The sequence below is a fragment of the Aquarana catesbeiana genome, linkage group LG11, assembly GCF_042186555.1.
Source record: "Aquarana catesbeiana isolate 2022-GZ linkage group LG11, ASM4218655v1, whole genome shotgun sequence".
Lineage (NCBI taxonomy): Eukaryota > Metazoa > Chordata > Amphibia > Anura > Ranidae > Aquarana > Aquarana catesbeiana.
This window is the reverse complement of record NC_133334.1, coordinates 269230715-269253690: the sequence shown is the minus strand read 5'-3', so window position 1 is coordinate 269253690 and position 22976 is coordinate 269230715. Positions and strand designations below refer to the sequence as shown.

General features: G+C 42.8%; 1 protein-coding gene across 3 annotated transcripts in view; it reads right to left on the bottom strand.

Annotated features, from left to right (window-relative positions):
- The window catches only part of ZNF536 (zinc finger protein 536), a 556044-nt gene that overhangs the window by 284754 nt on the left and 248314 nt on the right, over positions 1 to 22976 (bottom strand). For all 3 annotated transcript variants that reach the window (XM_073605824.1, XM_073605822.1, XM_073605823.1), the window contains one exon: positions 9993 to 10118. The gene's annotated coding sequence lies outside the window, so the exon portion shown is untranslated. The remainder of the gene's footprint in view (positions 1 to 9992; positions 10119 to 22976) is intronic.

Genomic DNA, 22976 nt, shown 5'->3' with positions numbered 1-22976 from the left:
CTAATTGATTTGCACCTGGGCTTTTGTTCTTTCTAATATTATTTCTAATATTGTCCTTGTATAGACAAAATATTTTTCACATTCTTATTTCTGTACCTATCATGCTACAGAAATAAGAATGGTTTATAAGATGTGTTTAATAGATTATTGCAGTAACCAAAAAAGCGCATCATTATACACCCATTTACTAAAAAAGGGAATAAGCCTCCTTTATGCTATCCAAAATAAAAAAAAAAAAAAAATTACCTCTAATTCTATAATTCTACTTTAATAAGGGACCTAAGAAAGGTCTGGAAAGCTTTCATCTACAATTATCGAAGTTAGCCAATGACGCATGTCCCTTGAACTTCAAACTTTTTGCAGAAGAGAGTCAACATTAGGCAACCCCAGTATTTGTCAGGTGATAAGTTTAATTTAATTTTAATTCCTAAGCCTTGGCCTAAGCTTAAAGTGATTGTAAAGATTTTGTTATTCTTTATATTAATAACAAACATGTCATACTTACCTGCTCTGTGCAAGGGTTTTGCACAGAGCAGCCCCGATCCTCCTCTCCTGGGGTGCCCCAGCGGTGTTTCTGGCTCCGCCTCTTTATCGGGTGCCCCCCATGGAGAGCCACTTTCCATGGGGGCACCCGTGCGGGCGCGCTCCCGAGTCCATTGACACAGACAGTAGGACTAGGCTCCCGCCCCCCGGCTCCCGTGTCCCTGGATTTGATTGACAGCAGCGGGTGCCAATGGCTCCTGCTGCTATCAATTTGTCCAATGAAGACCCAAGACAGCAGCTGGAGCTGCTGGGCTTGTCGCTGGAAAGATCGGGTTCAGGTAAGTTTGGGGGGCAACTGAAGCACAGAAGGTTTTTCGCCTTAATGCATAGAATGCATTAAGGTGGAAAATCATGAGACTTTACAACCCCTTTAAGTATTTTGGTTGTTAGAGCTTTAAAGTTAGGGTTGGGTTGTAGTATTAGAACTAAAGAGTTATGGTTTGGTTGTGTGGTTAGAGTTGCATTGCAGGGGTGGGTTGTGGAGTAGCAATGTTAGGGTTTGGGTTGGGTTGTAGTGTTAAAGTTTAAGGTTTACGGTTGGACTGTGGGGTTACAGTCGTATAGTTAGGGTTGAATTGTGGCATTCGATCTGCAGAATTAGGGCTAGGTTGTGGAGTTAGAGATGTAGGGTTAAAGCTGGACTGAGGTGTTAGGGCTGGAGTGTGGGCAAATTCAACATGTCAAGGCTCAGCAATACTCCTACACCTTAAAGCAGGGGTCCACCTATCTATCATTTTTTTTTTTTTTGAGTTCATTCACAAACTTTTCTTCTCAGCATTACATACTCACATATTGTGTGTAATATGTCCGCCTGTGTCAGATTTCGTCGGAAAGAATAACTTATATTATTCACTGCAGGCGGTTTCCATCTTCATTGTGGGCATTTGAAGCCCACAAGCATTTATTTCCTGGATGTGGTGACTGCTGTGCTCCCAGCATTCACCGCTCATTCCCGCACATGCTCAGTGGCATCCTGGGAAGCCTGAGACTAGCTCCCAGGAGTCTGGGAGAGGCTAGAAACAAGCCTACTCCCACGGGAGGAGAACCAGGAAGTGCAAAGAAGAATAGAAAAATAAAAGGTAATTACGGCAATTTAAATTTTTTTAAACGGCATGTCAGCATCTAGGCAAGGAAGAGAATACATACAGACATTGTTCAAAATTTGGGTGGAACCCCGCTTTAAGGAAAAGGAATGTTCTTTTGAGGACAATGAGGGGCACATTTTGGGTAGAGAACTGTTTCGCAAGAGGCATGAAAGAGGTCATCTACGTCAAACTGGAACAACCATCAATGAACAGGGGTGGGGCTTTTAACTCCATCCTACTTCCACATAAAATGCCGTTTTAACATCTCTGGCGATTTGAAAAAAAATCACTTCAGCCATGTGAATCAAAGGATTAACACCTATGAAGCCATCCTGACACCAAGGATGGGATTATGTAATTAGAACAGGATGGTTCCACAATTTTCACACCTCCCATCCTATTCTGGGTAAATGACATCTGCCTTTCCATGGATCAAGGCGTTGGTGCTACCTGTTTAGATAAAATGTTGGGGCGTGTTCCTGACACCGAACTGAAGTGGATTGGAAACACTATGACAGGTCTTCAACATTACAAAACAAGTCCAGTCGAATGTGACCAACTACTACCAGATAAGCCATAACTCACTTACACACAACCTGGTGCCAAAAATTGGTGTGCTGATTTTTGATAGACCAAAAAAGTGTCATCAATAGGAAGCCTATTCTCAAACTTGGACCTGGACCTTCTTGAGAACCTTGCAAAGTCACCACCGATATATTTTCTCCTATAGCTACTTACTCTGGGCCATTTTTTTCTACAAGCCTCGTCCCTTTACACCGTCAGTATAGTAAAGCAGGGTATATATTTTTGGTAAAACATTTTTTATAGGTTTCTTTTACTGGCATAAAGAGACACCCAGCTTGTCTGGAAAGGGAGATTACATTATTCTTTTGTTCCGATCTGATTGGCATCAATTATCAGTGACCATGAAAGAATCCTCATTACATTCTGTAGTCTGAATACCTAAATAAATTAAATTATCAGATATGGAGATGAACATATAATTAGTTTTAACCACTTTGTGGCCAGATGGCCGGGGCAAATAGTGAACTGGCTTGATAAGTATTTTGGCATTAGCAAATGAAAAAAAAAAAAAGTATAGGGCTTTATAAGGAGAACGAGTCACATGTACTGAATACATAAACCAGTACTCTAGGTTTTTGTTACACCCTGGCCAAAAGGCATCATCCTACATAGAGATAGTGAAAACTGTGCTTAGAATCTAAAAAATCAGAATGAATTTATTATAATGTGCTATATATACAGCACGTGTACATTTTCTAGCATGTTTAGCCTTATTTTCATTGTGTGTCTAATGCCCCGTACACACGATCGGACTTTCCGACAACAAAACTGTGGATTTTTGTTCGAAGGTTGTTGGCTCCAACTTGTCTTGCATACACACGGTCACACAAATGTTGGCCAACAATTACGAACGTAAAGACGTACAAGACGTATGGCGAGCCGATAAAAAGGAACTTAAATAGTGAGGTGTGATTCCGAGCATGCGTGTTTGTACTTTGGACTTTTTTCGACGGACTTGTGTACACATGATCGGAAAATCCGACAACAAACGTTTGTTGGCGGAAAATCTGAGAGCATGCTAGCCAACATTTGTTGGCGGAAAGTCCAACAAATGTTCAATGGAGCATACACACGGGCGGACTTTCCGCCTACAAGCTCACATCCAACATTTGTTGTCGGAAAATCCGATCGTGTGTACGGGGCATTACTCTGCCCTCCAATCTGCTCAATCTCACACAGTGGGGGGGGGGGATTTACTAAAACTGGAGAGGGCAAAATCTGGTGCAGTTCTGCAAAGAAACCAATCAGCTTCCAGGTTTTACTGTCAAAGCTTAATTGAACAAGCTGAAGTCAGGAGCTGATTGGCTACTATCCACAGCTCCCTGGATTCTAATTGCTCCAGTTGTAGCTGTGTCTCCTAGCTCCAGAAACTGCTTGGCAGCATCAAATGCAGGGTATCTGACATTGTTATTCACTCATAGGAGCTGGAAAACAGTATAGGCCAACTTTTTTTTAACCTTTTCACCCCAGAGGAACCCCTAAAATAATGTTTAGGTCTGAAGGAACCCTTACTAAGATCGATTCATCTGGGGGCAATTGAAAAAATGCCTTAGACATTGGTAGTCCTTAAAACATATCTTCATCCTAGTTTCTATCTTCCCTTCTCTGCACCCCTCCTCCCCTCCCCTGTTCAAAAATAGGGCTTTTTTTTAGATTTACCTTTTCTTGTTAATTAAAATACTTCTGGCCTGCCCCCCCCCCCAAGCACATTGTTCGCCTAGGCGACTGATGTGCACATTGCCCGTTGTGTCTCCCGGGATATGCATGTCACATGTCCTGGGACCCAGATAGCAAGCACTTGAGCTGCAAGTTTGAAAATGACTTGCTAAGCCATTGCTAGACTTGTCAGTCTTTACAAGTTTGTTGCACAATTGCAGCAAGTCCAGATCACCTTCTTTGCAAACATTCTGCAAGTCTGCTGCAAGTTCTGGTTCAGTTATGTTGTGCGATAGTCATCCCACCACAGGGGGCACTGTGCCTGAAGTTTCATCTATGTTCCCTGTTGTGTTAACTAGAACTTGTGCTTCAAGTGCTCTAACAAGTGTACATCTTATCAGTGAAAATGTCCAGTAAGTTAACAAGACTTACAATTCAACACCGCCACAAATTTGTGGCACGTTATCCTTGCGATCTGGGGAGGCCTTTGCTTTCATTGAGAAAAGGGGAGGGGGGGTGGGCCTAGTGGTGAGCCATTGGGGGAGCCACCGGCTGAATCTGGAATAGCCGGAGGCTTCCCGATGACGTCACACATGCAGATGGAGGGCACAGGACACCACTGGGCGGGTGAGTGTGTTTGCCGTGCAGGACCTGCAACCAAGTAAGCAAGGGTTAGGAAAGAAAAAAAATCAGAGGGGGATGGTAAAGGTTCTCTCTACAAAAGAATTAAACTCTTATGCCCTGTACACACGGTCAGATTTTCCAACGGAAAATGTTCGATGGGAGCGTGTTGTCGGAAATTCCAACCGTGTGTAGGCTCCATCGGACATTTTCCATCGGAATTTCTGTCACACAAAATTTGAGATCTGGATCTCAAATTTTCCGACAACAAAATCCGTTGTGGTAAATTCCAATCGTGTGTACACAATTCCGATGCACAAAATTCCACGCTTGCTTGGAATCAAGCAGAAAAGCAGCACTGGCTATTGAACTTCATTTTTCTCAGCTCGTCGTACGTGATGTACGTCACCGCGTTCTTGACGTTCGGGATTTCCGACAAGATTTGTGTGACCGTGTGTATGCAAGACAAGTTTGAGCCAACATCCGTCTGAAAAAATCCATGGATGTCCGATCGTGTGTACGGGGCATAACAGTGGTGGTTAGAATGGCAGAAAAAAAGATAATTGGTGTCACGCTGCTGGCTTTGCCAAGTGGTGTTGGCCCTGGAACTATGGAGGCACCATCAAACAGAAGGTCAATAAGCTACAGTTCAAGGAACCCCTAGCAACCTCAAAAGGAACCCTAGAGTTCCACAGAACCCTGGTTGAGAATGTCTGGTATAGGCAGTTGACAGGGCAGCGACTGTCAGACTTTACGTGGCATCTGAATCCTGACTTGGCAACTCAAAGTCGAACTTACACAAAGAAAATAAAAAGCGAAATAATGGGGACAAATATAAATCTTTCATAAGTATGTGCAAACATTTATTCCAATTGAAGACTATATATTCAGATTCTTTCATAGGCCCAATTGTGACTGGTTCTCTTTTCTCCTTTAAAAGAGGTATTCAAAAACAATGTAACCTTTGCATGGCCTGTCCTTCTTTTTCACTAATTGCTTAGCAGAAGCATTAACGGCATAACATACAGATAGCCGCTGGCTATCAAATAACATCATGAAAATATGGACAGGCAAGCATGTGAAAAACTGGAAATCACATCAAATGTTGCTGTCAGTTAATATTACATAATAACCTAAATGATGTCCTCACTGAACTCCCGGACTAGTTGTCAAGAGTCAGCTAGGGCTCTTGATGGCCCAAGTAGGAAGACAAATGACTTGTGGTAAAGGGTGCATAGAGCCCTGGATCGAGTGCGGGTAGAAGCCTCCTTAGGGTAACATCTATGATAGGTTATTATTACAATATAAACATAAATCATATCCTCACAGAACTTCCAGACTAGTTGTTAAGCGTCAACTAGGGTTTTTGATGGCCCAAGTAGGAAGCTGAATGACTCTTTGTGGTAGAAGGTGCATAGAGCCCTGGATCGAGAGCAGGTAGAATCCTCTCCAGAGTAACATCTTTAATGGGTTATTATTACAATATTAACCTAAATGCTGTCCTTACTGAATTCCTGGACTAGTTGTCAAGGGTCAACTAGGGCTCTTGATGGCCCAAGTAGGAAGCTCAATGACTCACAGTCCAGCCCTCAATCAAGCGCAGCTAGAAGCCTCCCCAGAGTAGCATCTATGACTCAACTTTTTTAAGTTGTTTTAGGCTGCCTTCACACTTATGAGTTGCAGTAATGCATGGTCAAAAGTATCAGGAATGCGCAAATGATATTGCCCGAGTTCCCGGCGGTGCCTTTTTTTTTTAGCCCTGTTGTGGGCAAGCAGCAGGGTCTTCTTTTTTTTCTTTGCCCCTAATGGAGCAGACACTGGAGCTTGATTTGGCTGCTCAGCATGCGCTTGTACTGAGCACCCAAGTGCTTCCTTGTGGGAGGGTAGCCTGAAAGAATAAAGTTTTTCTTCTCATGGGGGGGCCGGTGCCTCATTTACTCGCTCAACAGTTGCGCTTTCTGCTGAGCGTTAAGGGAGCTCCATACTCCCCTTTCCTAACGAAGCACCCAATCAATGCTTGTCACCTTGCAAGGTCTTTGCTCTCCCTGCTAGTCCCCATGGGCGGTGCTTGGAGACAGGCAGGGAGGCGAATAGGAGATAAACATTGCAATGTTAAAAACATTAAAAGTTTAAGTCGCCATAAAGCCCCTTCCGTTTTTTAAAGCCCCAGACATTACTAAAAGCACCCCTGCCTAATAATAAAAATATCAACCCTTCACAATTTTCCATCCTGGCAAAGCCATTTCAAGTTTAAAGGGACATACAACCATTGAAAATCCCTAGTGGTAAAACTGTCTCATTCAGTAGTATTATAACTGAAGTGATTTCATTTTTAATAAAATGATAAAATAAAAGCCATAAATTATGTTTAAGTAAATTATGGCTTTTTTTTGTAAAAATTAGACAACTGTCTCAATTATAATGCTACTGAATGAGACAGTTTTATCGCTAGGTATTTTTAAGGGATGAATGTCCCTTTAACTCCTTGGCGTGGACCGCAATGAATATGGAGAAAGAGTATGATAACAATAGGATGGGGTAGGGGCTTTTTACATACACATCCCATTTAGCACTGCTCAGGTCTAATAGCCAATCATTATCTCAAGCAACATTACATGATAGAGGGTGTGATATTCCTGCTCAATGAATATGGAGAAAGGGTATGGTAACAATAGGATGGGGTAGGGGCTTTTCACAGGCACATCTCATTTAGCAGTACTCAGGGTCATATAGCCAATCACTAGACCCAACCATTTTAAATGACAAATGGCGTGAGGTCACTACTCAATGAGTACTGGGAATGGGTATGGTATCAATAGGTTGGGGGTAAGGGATTTCACAAACACGTCCCATTCAGCACTGCTTAAGTCTTATGGCCAATCACTATTTTTTTACATGACACAGGATGTGACATCACCGCCCAGTAGGTATGAGTTATGGTATCAATGGGTCAGAGTAGGGGCTTTTCACAGACACGTCCTATTCAACACTTCTCAGTTCAAACAGCCGATCACTAAGCCCAAGCAATTTTACATGATGGAGGGTGTGAAGTCACTGCTCAATAGTTATGGGTAAGGGTATGGTATCAATGAGTCGGGGTAGGAACTTTTCAGAGATACGTCCTATTTGGCACTGCCCTGGTCAAACAGACAATCACTAGGCCAAACAGTTTTCTATGATGGATGGTGTGACACCATTGCTTAATGGGTATCAATTATGGTATTAATAGGTCAGGGTAAGGGCTTTTCACAGACACGTCCCATTCGGCACCGCTCATTTCGAACAGCCAATCACTAAGCCCCAAGGGTAAGGGCTTTTTACAGGCACCTCCCACTCTGCATTTCTCAGTTTGAACAGCCAATCACTAAAACCAAGCTTACATGATAGAGGGTGTGATGTCACTGCTCAATATTTAGGGGTAAGGGTATGGTATTATTGGGTTGGGACTTTTCACAGACACGTCCTATTCAGCACTGCTTTGGTCAAACAGTCAATCACTAGGCCTGAAAAATTTTCCATGACAGACGGTGTGATGTCACTTCTCAAAAGGTATTGGTATTATTGGGTTGAGGTATGGGCTTTTCACAGACATACCGTACTCCCATTTGGCACTGCTCTAGTCAAACTGTCAATCGCTTAGCCCAAGCAAGTTTCCATGATGGATGGTTTGACATTACTGCTCAATGGGTATAGAGCAGGGAGTATGGTATCAATGGGTCATGGTAGGGGCTTTTCACAGATACATCATATTTAGCACTCCTCAAAAGTTATTGGTAAGGTATTAATGGGCGAGGGTTGGGACTTTTTACCCACACCTCACATTCGGTACTACTCTGGGTAAACAGTCAATCACTTAGCTCAGTGTTTCTCAATTCCAGTCCTCAAGGCGCACCAACAGGTCATGTTTTTAGGATTTCCCTCAGATGAAACGGCTGTGGTAATTACTAAGGCAGTGAAACTGATCAAATCACCTGTGCAAAGTAATGGAAGGCCTGAAAACACGACCTGCGCCTTGAGGACTGGAATTGAAAAAAAACTGACTTAGTCCAAGCAATTTTCCATGATGGATGGTGTGACATCACCACTCAATGGGTATCAGTATGGTATCATTAGGTCAGGGTAGAGGCTTTTCACAGACCTATTCAGCACATTTTAAACTGCCAATCACATTCGGCACTGCTCAGTTCAAACAGCCAATCACATTCAACATTGCTCAGTTCCAACGAGCCAATCACTAAGCCCAAGCAATTTTACATGATGGAGGGTGTGACGTCCCGCTTTATAGGTATGGGTAGGGTTATGGTATCAATGGGTGGGGGGTAGGGACTTTTCACAGACATGTCCCATTCGGCACTGTTCTGGTCAAACAGACAATCACTAGGCCCAAAAAATTTTACATGATGGAGGGTGTGACGTCACTGCTCAATAGTTATTGGTATGGTATTATTTGGTCGGGGTAGGGGCTTTTCACAGACCCATTGGACACTGCTCTAATCAAACAGTCAATCACTTAACCCAAGCAATTTTCTATGACGGATGTTGTGACATCATTACTCAATAAGTATCAAGTATAGATCAGGGTAGGGGCTTTTCACAGACACGTCTCATTCGGCACTGCTCTAGTCAAACAGTCAATCACTTAGCCCAAGCTGACATCACTGCTCAATGGGTCTAGGGTAGGGAGTATGGTATCAATGGGTGAGGGTAGGGACTTTTCACCAACATGTCACATTCGGCACTGGTCTGGTTAAACTTAGCCCAAGCAATTTTCCATGACGGATGGTGTGACATTACCGCACAATGGGTATCAGTATGGTAACCTTAGGTCAGGGTAGGGGCTTTTTACAGACACATCCTATTCGGGGCTGCTCAATAGCTATGGGTAAGGCTGTCATGGGTGGGGGTGGGGACTTTTCACAGACACGTCAAACAGTCATTCACCAAGTCCATTGGTATCAATGGGTCAGGGTAAGTGCTTTTCACAGACACGTCCCACTTGACACTACTCAGTTCACCCAGCCAATCACTAAGCCCATGCAGTTTTACATGACGGAGGATGTGACAGCACTGCTAAACAGGTATCAGGTATGAGTATGGCATCAATGGGTTAGGGTAGGGGCTTTCACAGACATTGAGAACTGCTCAGATCTAATGCCCAATCACTAGGCCCAATTTTAGAGCGAAGCGATGGCGTCTCTTTAATTTGCAACGTTGACTGGCATATACCCAGTACCAGGACAAGCTCATGCAGCGCCCAGGGCAAATATGCCAAACTGCGCCCCCCCCCCCCTTCCCTTTGGGTTAGGGTTAGCAGTGATGTCGCTGTCACTACTCCTGTCCACCTTGTAACAGAAGCAAATGGCACAGGGATTCCCCATCCCTGTGATAAACCATTGCACCCAGGGAAGCCGCCCCCTCCTGCCCACCCCGTAAAAAGGAACCATTTTATTATAAAATGTGCACAAAGTAGAAGTTTGGATAATACTTTTACCATCTTCTTACCTTAACAGCTGACCTGCATGCTTGTTTTAAGGACAGACGGTCTGATTGGGGGGTGGGGGTGGGGGGTAGGTGTACGGCCTTTAGGCCAAGGCAGGCTTGCTCGCGGAATGCCTTATCCCCTCGTCACTGCAACAAAACAGAAATCAAAATGTAACATTAAATGAGAAGTAAAAAAAACAAAACAAAAACACAACAAATTTGCCAAATTTTGGAGGTCAAGGAACATCTGCCGGGACAACAAAAAAAAGGTTAAAGATGAAATAAAACCCGAACGAAAAACCTATCTCAAGGCAAGGCCCCCGGTGATGTCCTCTAGTCAAGGAAGCTAAACACTCGGAGGCACAAGAATCCTTCATTTTCATCAGATCAATACCTGCTTATATTTATCACTATTCCATGCAGCTGCCACTCCTGACAACCTGCATTTTAGCCGGAACGCGCCGGAGCCCGGACAATGCAGCCTTTAATACTATTTACACCTGAAGTCACAATTCCATTAAGAGGCCCTGTTTTGTTAAAGGCACAGGGATTGATATTATTATATTGGCAGATGCTTTAAAATCTCTTTGTTCTTTACTTTTTTTTTTTTTTTTCCTCCCGTCCTCTGTGTTCTTGATCTAGTCCATGCCAAAAGCTTTTCTGCTAAATACTTGAGTACAAGTCTTTATTTTTTTTTATTTTTTTTTTTTAAGCCTTTCTGCTAAATACTTAAGTATATATTTTTTTTTAAATTTTAAAAAATCTTTTTTAGGCTTTTCGTCCAAACTTACCATTTTAGAGGAGAGCCTTTTGCTGCTAAAAAGAACGACGTTCTCTAATCATCTGTACAACAATATTTGCTATCAGGCATCCTAAATAGATTATCATTCGTCCATCTGTGTGATTATTGATTTATAAGGGACATAAGCTGCTTTAAAATGGAAGTGTTCCCACTAAGGGCTCCTTGTAGGAAATCACACATGTCCTCAGATATAACACCCATCTTTCAACATATTGTCCCCCCCCCCCCTTCCTCTTTACTTTCTTTTTTTCCTTAAAAAAAAAAAAAAGCAGCAAGAAAGCAGCAAATGATAAATTGTTTCTAATACACCGATCTAAAGTGATATGCAAATCTGGCGTGTATTTTTTAATATATTACTCGAGAAAAAAAAGAAAAAAAAAAAAGAGAGGCGTCATTTACATATGAATGCTATATGCAAATGCGAGTGACACAGCAGATGTTTGTGAATATAATTGACCTATATGTGAATTGCATCAGAACCCCTTAACGCTATTAATTCTCTCAAATATTGTCCCAAAAAAAAAAAAAAAAAATTAGATTTTGTGAAACCGCAGAGTGGAAGTGATTTTTGTCACTGTTCCAGAGCAACAGAAAAGAAGGTCACGGCAGGTTTTTTTTTTTTTTTTTATTATAATTTTTTTTTTTTTTTTTTCTTGCCGTCACCGACAGCTTGTCTTAAATATGACATCATCACGTGGTGGGCTGTATTGATTATTTAATGGCATTCTGAAAACACTCGATGGGTCTTATGGAAGGGAGGGGTGGGGGTGTACATGCCCATGCCCCATTCCAAAACCTTTTTTTTTTTTTTTTTTTTAAATATATTTGTCCCCTGCTGTGCAAAAAAAAAAAAAAAATCAGAGATGCCATTTAATTGCATCTTTATTTTGACAAGGGAATGTATCAAATAGCCCTTTGTCCTTAGACAGGGACCACCCTGCCTATGACAGTATGTTTATGGCCCCCCCCCAAAACACTCCGTCTAGAATGTTGCATTGTTACGACAGCTTAAGCAAGGATAACTGCTGAAGCCCTATTGTGTGCTTAGCAGCATAACTACTATGTCACCTCCTAATAGGAACCTACCTAATAAATTACTCCTTTCAGGTCTGGCAAACTGACATCTCTCTGCAAGGGGACAATTTTATATTTGTGCCACCGCGCAAAATTGCTTCATCGCAAGCCACTGTGGATTAGCATAAAAATTAACACTTAAACTCCGGCTTATTTGCTTCTCCTCTTCCCTGCCACAATAATCAATTTCCCTTATAAATCTGATTAGATTTTACGATGCTTGTTATTCAAAGCATGTCGCCGCACAGCATTCGGAGGCAGGGAGACTATTTGTTTAAATAGGAAAAAAAAAAAGCATTAAAAAATGTATAGGTGTTTTTTTTTTTGTTTTTTTTGTTTTTTTTTTTATATATTTCCATTACTCTCCACTGCTTCTTTTTCGTTTCATATTATAACGTCAGTAATTGATTGCACACATTAATTAACATGTAAGGTAGAAAATTTTGCATTATGCATGATTTATTTTTTCATATCTTGTTGGTTGCTGAGCTCGGTGCCCTTGTGTGTCTAGGACATCAGGCCCTCTCTCTCTCCGTTCAGGGGGGTCCAGCCACAAATACCAGTGTTCGCTCTTCTGAAAGTTATTAATGTCAGACGCAAAATGAGATTTTTTATTTATTTATTTATTTGTTTTTATTTTTTTTACCTACTTACTAATCCGCCCGAGCCATTTTGAGTGACGCCGGACGGTGGGTTTGATCTCGCGCACGGGGCCGATAGCATGCAAATATGTTCATTAAGGCACCATTTGAAAACAGGCCGCGGCAATACTTTGAGTGCCGGCAGTGGTCGGAAGAACGCTGTTAATTAAAGAAGTTGAAAGAATGGCAGTATAAAAAATAAAAATAAAAAAAAAAGTTCAGTGTCCATCAGCCTTTTAAATTGCCAATGGGCGAGGGTGGCATTTTGATTGCAAATTGCCTCCTGTTTTAGGGGGAGAGGAAAAAAAAAAAATATATATATATACACACAATGAGTATTTTTATAGCGTGCAATTAAGAGCCAAACCTATCAGTATGGAAATGTCCAAGGATGCAGATTGCAAGTGTTTATTGGCGTAGAGTACTGAAGGCGAAGCAACGTCAACTGCATCTTGTATACAGGGCCTGAAGGCAATTTCAATATGGCAAAAAGCAATATATAGAGTAAGGTTCCTCCAGAGGTGGCTAGAAGTTCCTTGAGCAATGAGCAGTTGCTGCCTCTTAGATATGTTCCCACTGACACCATTGCTCTTTTTAGCTTTAAGGGGGTAGTTCTTCCCAATGACTACACGTATAAGGAGCATGCCTCCTCAACCAGGGTTTCATGGAACTCTAGGGTTTCTCCAAAGGTTGCTAGGGGTTCCCTGAGCAATGAGCAATTTCTGCCTCTCATATAAGTTCCCACTGACACCATCGATCTTTTTAGCTCTCTGTAATAGGGTAATTCTTCCCAATGACTACAAGTGTAAGGAGCATTCCTCCTCAACTAGGGTTCCTCCAGAGGTTGCTATGGGTTCCCATAGCAATGAGCAATTTCTGACTCTCAAATAAGTTCACACTGAAACCATTGTTCTTTTTAGCTATCTGTAAGGGGGTAATTCTTCCCAATGACCACAAATGTAAGGAGAATTCCTCCTCAACCAGGGTTCCATGGAACCCTAGGGTTCCTCCAGAGGGTGCTAAGGGTTCCCCAAACAATGAGCAGTGTCTGCCTCTCAGATAAGTTCCCACTGACACCATCGATCTTTTTAGCTATCTGTAATGGGGTAATTCTTCCCAATGACCACAAATGTAAGGCGCATTTCTCCTCAACTAGGGTTCCTCCAGAGGTTGCTAAGGGTCCCCGCCCTAAGCAATGAGCAACTTCTGCCTCTCAGATAAGTTCCCACTGACACCATTGATCTTTTTAACTATCTGTAAGGTGGTAATTCTTCATAATGACCACAAGTGTAAGGAGCATTCTTCCCACTGACCATCACACTAATGTATCATGAGTTGTAGATATAGTCATTTTTAGCAGGGGTTCCCTGAGACCGGAAAGTTATTTTAAGAGTTCCCCTGTGATAAAAAAAATGCTGAGAGAGAGTGTAGATACCCTTACCAATCAACCTAAACTAAAGTGTACCCGGCACAACCCATGCTTCCTCATGACAGTCTCACGACTTTTGATAGGTCACACAGGCGGCCTTCATTGCTTTGTAAGACACAGGTGGAGGGATTAGCTATACCCCCCCATAGAGGGAATTCTCTATTGGTACAGGCACTTTGAGGAGCTGTCAGTATCCTCTGTAGGGACATTAAAACTAATGTAAGTTATGCCACCATAGATTGTCAGCTCCTAGCAGGGCTTTTTTTTTCTCAGGGAATAGGTGCAGTAACTCCCATTGCCAACAATGACCCCCACTTTCCATGGGACAGAGCCAAATGGGGGTGTGTGGCCAGGACTCAGAACTGCATTGCACAGGGTGCCGGGATCAGTAGTGTATATCGTGCCGGGAGTAGGGATCAGGAGTGTGCATTGCACAGGGCTCAGGAATGCAGTGTGTATTGTGCAGGGATCAGGTGTGCAAATCATGCAGGGCTCAAAAGTGTGTATTGTGCAGGGATCAGTTGTGCATATTATGCACGGCTCAAGAGTGTGTATTGTGCAGGGCCCAAGAGTGTGTATTGTGCAGGGTTCGGGTATGCAAATCATGCAGGGCTCAAGAGTGTGTATTGTGCAGGGCTCAAGAGTGTGTATTGTGCAGGGCCCAAGAGTGTGTATTGTGCAGGGTTTGGGTATGCAAATCATGCAGGGCTCAAGAGTGTGTATTGTGCAGGGCTCAAGAGTGTGTATTGTGCAGGGCTCAAGAGTGTGTATTGTGCAGGGCCCAAGAGTGTGTATTGTGCAGGGTTTGGGTATGCAAATCATGCAGGGCTCAAGAGTGTGTATTGTGCAGGGCTCAAGAGTGTGTATTGTGCAGGGCTCAAGAGTGTGTATTGCACAGGGCTCAGGATTATGTACCATGCAGGGTTCAGGAGTCACACAGGGCACAAGCGCAAAAGCTGACACTCTCCCAGCCTGGTCTGTATCAATGTATGTTAGTGGCGGTCTCAGGCTGCACGGCTCCACAAGCCACGCCCTCTGACACGTTTTACTCCGCCCATCAGGGATTAGTCATAGAGGTAAAGGGCAGAAGCAGGACGGAAAAAGAGAACTACTCTTTACCTCTAAAAATGCTACTTGCTCGGAAGTTGACCCTCTGGCTTCAATGCTTTGAATCTCAGTCCCAGTAGCAACGGGCATCAGGACTCTGGGGAACCAGATAGCAATAAAAATCTAAAAAAAAAGGTTCTAACCTTTTCACCACTCTAGACATTTTCCGTAAAAGACACTTTAAAGCAGCCATTCTCAACCAGGGTTCTGTGGAACCCTAGCGTTCCTCCAGAGGTTGCTAGGAGGAACCTCAGCTGTGGCTGATTGACCTCCAGTCTGATAGTGCCTTCATCATCCCGAGTCTAACACAGGCAGAGCCATCACCATGCCACCAAAGATCTTATTAGTTGTCTATAAGGGTGGCATTCTTACCACCACAGTAAAAGGGACATTCTTTCCATTATTTATCAACATAAGGGGTATTTTCACAATAGGGTGCCCTGAAACCTGATTTTTTTAAGGGTTCCTCTGCTGGTAATAAAAAAGTGTGGGAAAGGCTGCTTTCAAGTAAGGGCTTGAACTTGAGGTCCATGTGCATCAACAAGGTGAGGATGTCGAATCCTTAAGATCAATAAGCTCTCTGTTTATAGGCTGCCTAAGTGAAAATTGACAAGCATCATCCTACCTCTGTACATTTTCCATCTTCTAAATATGACAGTTGATTGCCATTCAGTCAGTGTAGCTGAGCTGGACTCTTAGCACAGGCTAATTCCCCTGGAGGTTTCTCCAGGTGTCTACCAGAAGACCACAAAGGTTTATATATACTGACATTTGTCTTGCATTTATCAGATACATACGGAAATCTATCAGGCAACTGAATTACACTCTTTGATGTGTTCAGGTCATGTTTCATTGTGCTTAGAAGTGTTTTGTCCTGTTGGAATTGCATTAGCCCAGCTATGTGTATAAAAACTCAAATGCAATAGACATTCCTTGTGCATTTCCTCCCTACAAGACATACACTATATTGTCAAAAGTATTGGGACACCTGCCTTTACACGCGCATGAAATGTAGCGGCATCCCAGTCTTGGTCTGTAGGGTTTAATATCAAGTTTGTGGTTGATCTCGTTGAACTTGACTTGATCCCTTTAATTGCTTTTAGATCACAAGATCAATGGAAAGTTTCACTGATGTACTCACAGCTTGGCCAAGGGGTAAGCAGAAAAGGGGAGCGCTTAAGCAGGAGGGAGTGCAAAAACTACACTGATATATCAAGGGTTGGGCAGAGGGGTAAGCAGTAGACCACCATGGGCACTTTAAGAAAGGGTTTCAAAAAGGGCAGGACCTGCAGCAATTTCTGCTGAAGTAGTTCTCCGCTCATGGGAGGTGGTGCTCTTTGGCCTTCTCACTACTGGCGCTAAAGGACTAAAAGATCAATGCAAGGCTTAAACAACTGCACTGATATACCCAGGGCCAGGGAGAGGGGTAGGCAGTAGAGGAGAGTGAGTCAGCTGGAAGGAGGTGCAAAAAGGGCAGGACCTGCAAGCTTTGCTGCTGAAGTTGTTCACTGCTCATGGAGTGGAGCTTTTTCACTCTAGTGTCTCAGTGGTCTCCAAACTGCGGCCCGGGGGCCGGATGCGGCACTTTGCTTGCCTTTATGCCTGCCTTTGGGGCACTATTCCTTCCACTGATATGAGAGACTATTCTGCCAACTGAAATCAACAAAGGGGCACCATTTCTCCCATTGACACCAGCAATGGGGCACATTGTTTCCCATTGACACCAACAACAGGGCATCGTTTCTCCTATTAAAACCAACAATGGGGCACCATTTCTCCCATTGACACCAACAATGGGGCACTATTTCTCCCAATGATACCAACAATGGGGCCCTATTCCTCCACCTAATACCAAATGTGGTGATGTTTATGTTTACTCCCACTCCCACTGAATCAAATGGCTATGCCCCAGAGGAGCTCATGTACTTTTTCGAACTTTGAGCTCAAAGCTTTAGGGCTCATGCACACAGGAAGAAAAAAATGGCGCAATTAGGGGCGTCTGGCGTTTTTTAATGCCCATGGATGCAGCTTCAAATTAATAATGTGGCCATGCACATGCAGATGTTTATGCCCGTATTTGCGCATAGTGCTTAGGGACTTAAAAAAATGCCCCGAAGCTGCCTTTTGAAAGATGGTATGAGCAAAATTTACACACGTACGCTCATAACGTGTCTGAACACACATAAACGCGCATGTAGTGCACTTACATTCATTCTATTGGCTAGAATTAATTAATATTATAGCCAATAGAATGAGTTTAAGCTTATACGCTTATAAACGTCATATGTGCATAAACAATCATAAATACATGCATAAAACATGACATCAGAGGCACAAGAAAAAATCCAGCATAAATTCATACGCCCAACTGCATGAGGCCTTAAAGCGGTTGTAAAGTCAGAAGGTTTTTTATCCTAATGTATTTTATGCATTAAGATAAAAAGCCTTCTGTGTGCAGCAGCCCCCCTAATACTTACCTGAGGTCCCTCTCTGTCCAGCGATGTCCACGAGTGTCTCAGCCATCCGGGATTCTCCTTCCTGATTGGCTGAGACATTGGCTCCCGCTGCTGTCAATCAAAGTCAGCTAGCCAATCAGGGGAGAGAGGGGGCGGGCCGGGTCAGGGCTCCGTGTATGAATGGACTCGCCTCGGATGCCCCCATAGCAAGCTGCTTGCTGTGGGGGCACTGAACAGGAGGGAGGGGGCCAGGATCACAGAAGAGGGACCCGACAAGAGGAGGATCTGGGCTGTTCTTTGCAAATCCACTGCAACAGAGCAGGTAAGTATAACATGTTTGTTATTTTTATAGGGAAAAAAAAAACACAAGACTTTACAATCACTTTAAGCAACACAACGCCCAGGTGTGAATGGACACCATTGAATATAAAAGGGAATCTTGATGTTGAGCATTGAAGATCTTCAGGAAATGTGCTTCATATTGCTCAGGTGTGAATCGGCACCATTGAATATAATGGAAATATTGATGCTGAGTGTTGAAGATCTTAAGGAAACGTGCTTCACATCCCCCATGTGTGAATGGGCACCATTAAATATAATGGAAATATTGATGCGGAGCATTGAAGATCTTCAGGAAAGGTGCTTCAGATTGCTCAGGTGTGAATGGACACCATTGATTATAATGGAAATCTTGATGTTGAAGGTTTAATATCTTCAGGAAATGTGTTTCGCATCGCTCAGGTGTGAATGGGCACCACTGAAAATAAAGAGAATCTTGATGTTGTGTGTTGAAGATCTACTGGAAATGTGCTTCACATTGCTCAGGTGTGAAAGGGCACTATTTCAATATAATGGGAATCTTGATGTTATGCGTTGAAGATCTTCAGGAATTGTGCTTCACATTGCTCAGGCATGAATAGGCACTATTGAATATAATAGGAATCTTGATGTTGCGCGTTGAAGATCTTCAGGAAATGTGATTCACATCACTTGGGTATGAATGGGCACCATTGACTATAATGGTAATGTTGATGTTCAGCATTGAAGATCTTCAGGAAATAAGCTTCACATCATTAGAGTGTGAATAGACACCATTGAATATAATCGAAATATTGATGTTGAGCATTGAAGATCTTCAGGAAATGTACATAACATTGCTCAGGTGTGAATGGGCACCATTGAATATAAAGGGAATCTTGATGTTGAGCGTTGAAGGCCTTCAAGAAACGTACTTCACATCGCTCAGGTATGAATGGGCACCATTAAATATATTGGAAATCTTGATGTTGAGTGTTGAAGATCTTCAGGCAATGTGCTTCACATCGCTCAGGTGTGAATGGTCACCATCGAATATAAAGGGAACCTTGATGCTGAGCGTTTAAGGTCTTCAGGAAACGTACTTCACATCGCTCAGGTGTGAATGGGCACCATCGAAAATAATGTTAATTTTGATGTTGAGCGTTGAAGATCTTCAGCAAACAAGCTTGATATCGCTAAGGTGTGAATATGTACCATTGAATATAAAAGGTAATCTTGATGTTGAGCATTGAAGGTCTTCAGGAAACATGCTTCACATCGCTCAGGTTTGAAAGGACACCGTTGAATATAATGGGAATCTTGATGTTGAGCGTTAAAGTTCTTCAGGATACCTGCTTCACATTGCTCAGGTGTGAACGGGCACCATTGAAAACTTGATGTTGAGCGTTGAAGATCTTTAGGAAATGTGCTTCACATTGCTTAGGTATGAATGGACACCATTAAATGTATTGGAAATCTTGATGTTGAGCATTAAAGATATTCAGGAAATATGCTTCACATCGCTCAGGTGTAAATGGGCACTATTAAATATATTGGAAATCTTGATGTTGAGTGTTGAAGGTCTTCAGGAGATGTGCTAAACATCTCTCAGGTGTGAATGGACACCATTGAATACAATGGGAATGTTGAGCGTTGAAAGATCTTCAGAAAACATGCTTCATATCGCTCATCTGTCAATGGGCACCATTGAATATAATGGAAATCTTGATGTTGAATGTTGAAGCTCTTTGGGTAATGCGCTTCAAATGGCTCAGGTGTGAATATGGTTTTATGACTTTATAACATTGACAGGAGGCCCAGTTTTTTTTTCACTAGGCAACCCTAGCTGTGGTCTGCTGATGAATAATGCCTATCCTATGCCTATCCTATGGTTTTTTTTTCCATATATGTGAATGACTGTTAGGTCAACGATAGAATAGTTCCTTTTTATAGAGCAAGTTTTAGTTTTTGTTTTGCTTTTTTCCTTTTTTTTTCATGTAGTGCACTGGGGTTACGTCCTGCGGTCAGTTTAGATGCAAACAATGCTTAGCGGAGCGGAACTCCCATAAATGAGCTGGTAAGCTTAGCATTCCACAGCCCCTTACAAAGTATCAGATACGACTTGAGGTACAACGCACAGCCTGTACTTTGCACAGTGACATTAAACTGTTATGCCACACTATTTAAAGAAAATAACCCGTATGGAGCTAAAGATATCATTATGGTGCAGGCTTTGCATTACAAACAAAGAACCTTTTTGTGGGAATGAGATGCAAATTATATGCTAATCGCTGGCAATCATAAGCACAGCCTATTAACTAAGTTCGGTTAATGTTGAAGGCACTAAATAATGTCATAATAATTACATCATATGTACACCTGGCATTAGCCCCCGCCATGGACCCTAAAATGGGGGAGATTATTGGAGACGGGCCAGGGATGCTAATTCTATTAAGGAAGGATTATATCCCAGCAGGCACTAAGACGCAGCTCTCCCCCCACCCTTCCCCCTAGGTGGGACGGGAGACAGAAATTGATGGAATATGTTGTCACTTGCCGGCCTCTTCTATCTGGGACGTTGGGCACAAGCCCCAAAGGACAAGGTTGCCCATCATGAAGATCAATGGTGGGGATGATGACTGTCCCTAGTTAGGAACTAGCATCAAAACTATTTTTTTTGCACTGATAAAAAAAAATATTTTTGATATACCGTAATATATATATATATATATATATATATATATATATATATATATATATATATACATACAGTACTGTGCAAAAATTTTAGGCAGGTGTGAAAAATGCTGTAAATGAAGAATACTTTTAGAAATAGAAGTGTTAAAAGTTTATTTTTATCAATTAACAAAATGGAAAGTAAATGTACAGAAGAGAAATCCAAATCAAATCAATATTTGGTGTGACCACCTTTGCCTTCAAATCAGCATCAATTCTTCTATGTAGACTCGCACACAGTTTTTGAGGGAACTCGGCAGATAGGTGGTTCCAAACATCTTGGAGAACTAAGCACAGATCTACTGTGGATGTTGGCTACCTCAGATCATTCTGTCGCTTCATGTCATCCCAGATAGACTCCATGATGGTGAGATCAGTGCTTTGTGGGGGGGGGGCAAACCATCACGTTCAGGACTCCTTGTTCTTCTTTACACTGAAAATCATTCGGGGTCGTTGTTCTGCTGCTGAATACATTTGGGGGCCGATTACACGCCTCTCTGATGGTATGGCATGATGGTTAAGTATCTGGTGCATTTCTCAGGACTGAGAACACCACTGATCCTGACCAAATCTCCAACTCCATTTGCAGAAATGCAGCCCCAAACTTGCAAGGAACCTCCACCATGCTTCACAGTTGCCTTCAGACACTCATTATTGTACCGCTCTCCAGCCCTTCACCTACAAACTGCCTCCTGCTACAGCCAAATATTTCACATTTTGACTCATCAGTCCACAGTCCCTGCTGCCATTTTTTCTATGTTTTCCTGCATAGTTGAGTTGTTTTGCCTTGCTTTTTGGCCAAATCTTCAATGAAGTCCACTTCTGGCCAGACTTCTCCGGAGAGTAGATGGGTGTACCTGGGTCCTACTGGTTTCCACCAGACTTCTCCGGACAGTAGATGGGTGTACCTGGGTCCTACTGGTTTTTATCAGACTTCTCCGGACAGTAGATGGGTGTACCTGGGTCCTACTGGTTTCCACCAGACTTCTCCAGACAGTAGATGGGTGTACCTGGGTCCCACTGGTTTCCACCAGACTTCTCCAGACAGTAGATGGGTGTACCTGGGTCCTACTGGTTTCCATAAGACTTCTCCGGACAGTAGATGGGTGTATCTGGGTCCTACTGGCTTCCACCAGACTTCTCCGGACAGTAGATGGGTGTACCTGGGTCCTACTGGCTTCCACCAGACTTCTCCGGACAGTAGATGGGTGTACCTGGGTCCCACTGGTTCCACCAGTTCTGTGCTGACAGCACTGCTGGACATCTTCTGATGTGGAAGGGAAGTAAGCATGATGTGACTTTTATCTGCTGCATTAAGCTTCCTTGGCCAACCACTCTGCGTTTATGGTCCTCAATGTTGCCTGATCAATGGTGTCCTCAATGCTGAGAAAGAAATTACTAGAGCTCTTTCACACTAACAGTTGGGGGCCAGTAAATCCTAGTGGTTTATCCTGATTTGTTCCCCCCCCCATGGCTTTGTGGCTGTTGCAGGAATTTTACCCTCTGCTGCTTCTAGTGAGTGTAGCTCCCACATAACGTGAGCCAATGGCTAGTGCAGGGTTCAAGGGGATAACGCAGATGGTGAGGAGGCGATACAACGCTTACCTCACTGACTGTCAAATGCTCTCTGAAAAGCGACCCGAATGCAGATCGCTCTTCAGAGAACAAAGCTAGCGTGGAGGAGCCCTAGGAGGGGAATTTCTCCCACTCTGGGGGAGATTTTGGAGCTGATTTTCAATTTTACGTCAAATAGACTGTGCATTTTGCAAGGGAATTTGCTCCAGAGTTTAGTAAAGGAGGGGAAGCTCCACTGACTTTTGTCATCCAATCATGTGCAAGCAAAAACGCATTTTTTTTTTCCTTGCATGTGATTGGCTATTCTTTGCAAAGTGAAGCTTCACCTCATTTACTAAGCTCTGGAGCAACTACACCTGCAAAGCGCACAGTCTAGTTGCCTTTAGTAAATCAACCCCTTTATCTCACTTCCTGTTGTGTCACCAAGACAGGAAGTGAAGAAAAATCCCCCCCCCACTGGGACACGCACATCAAAAAAAAAAAAAAAAACCTGATCAACTTTTTAACCCTTCCCTGCTCCATCCAAAACTGTAAAAAAAAAAAAAGTTTTGACTACACATACCTTTAAATGAGCTCTTTGTTTTCAACTTCTTGACCCGGCTAGGAGAGTTGAAATGTACTCCTGTACATGTGATGTATCCATCAACGCATCAAAACCGAACAAATGTAATGATTTTTTTTTTTTATTATAATTTGGGAGGGGGAGAAGGGGGTTGGGAGTGCAGTTTATTTTCACGAGAGGGAATTAATTAACCCAACATGTACTATCCCCTATCAGGCCAAGGACGTCCGTTTAAAGATGTTTATTATCAAACGCTCGCATTCTGCACATTTGTGGCCCACACACACAAGGATTAGTTCATTCCCCGTTTGGTGGAACATTTTTTT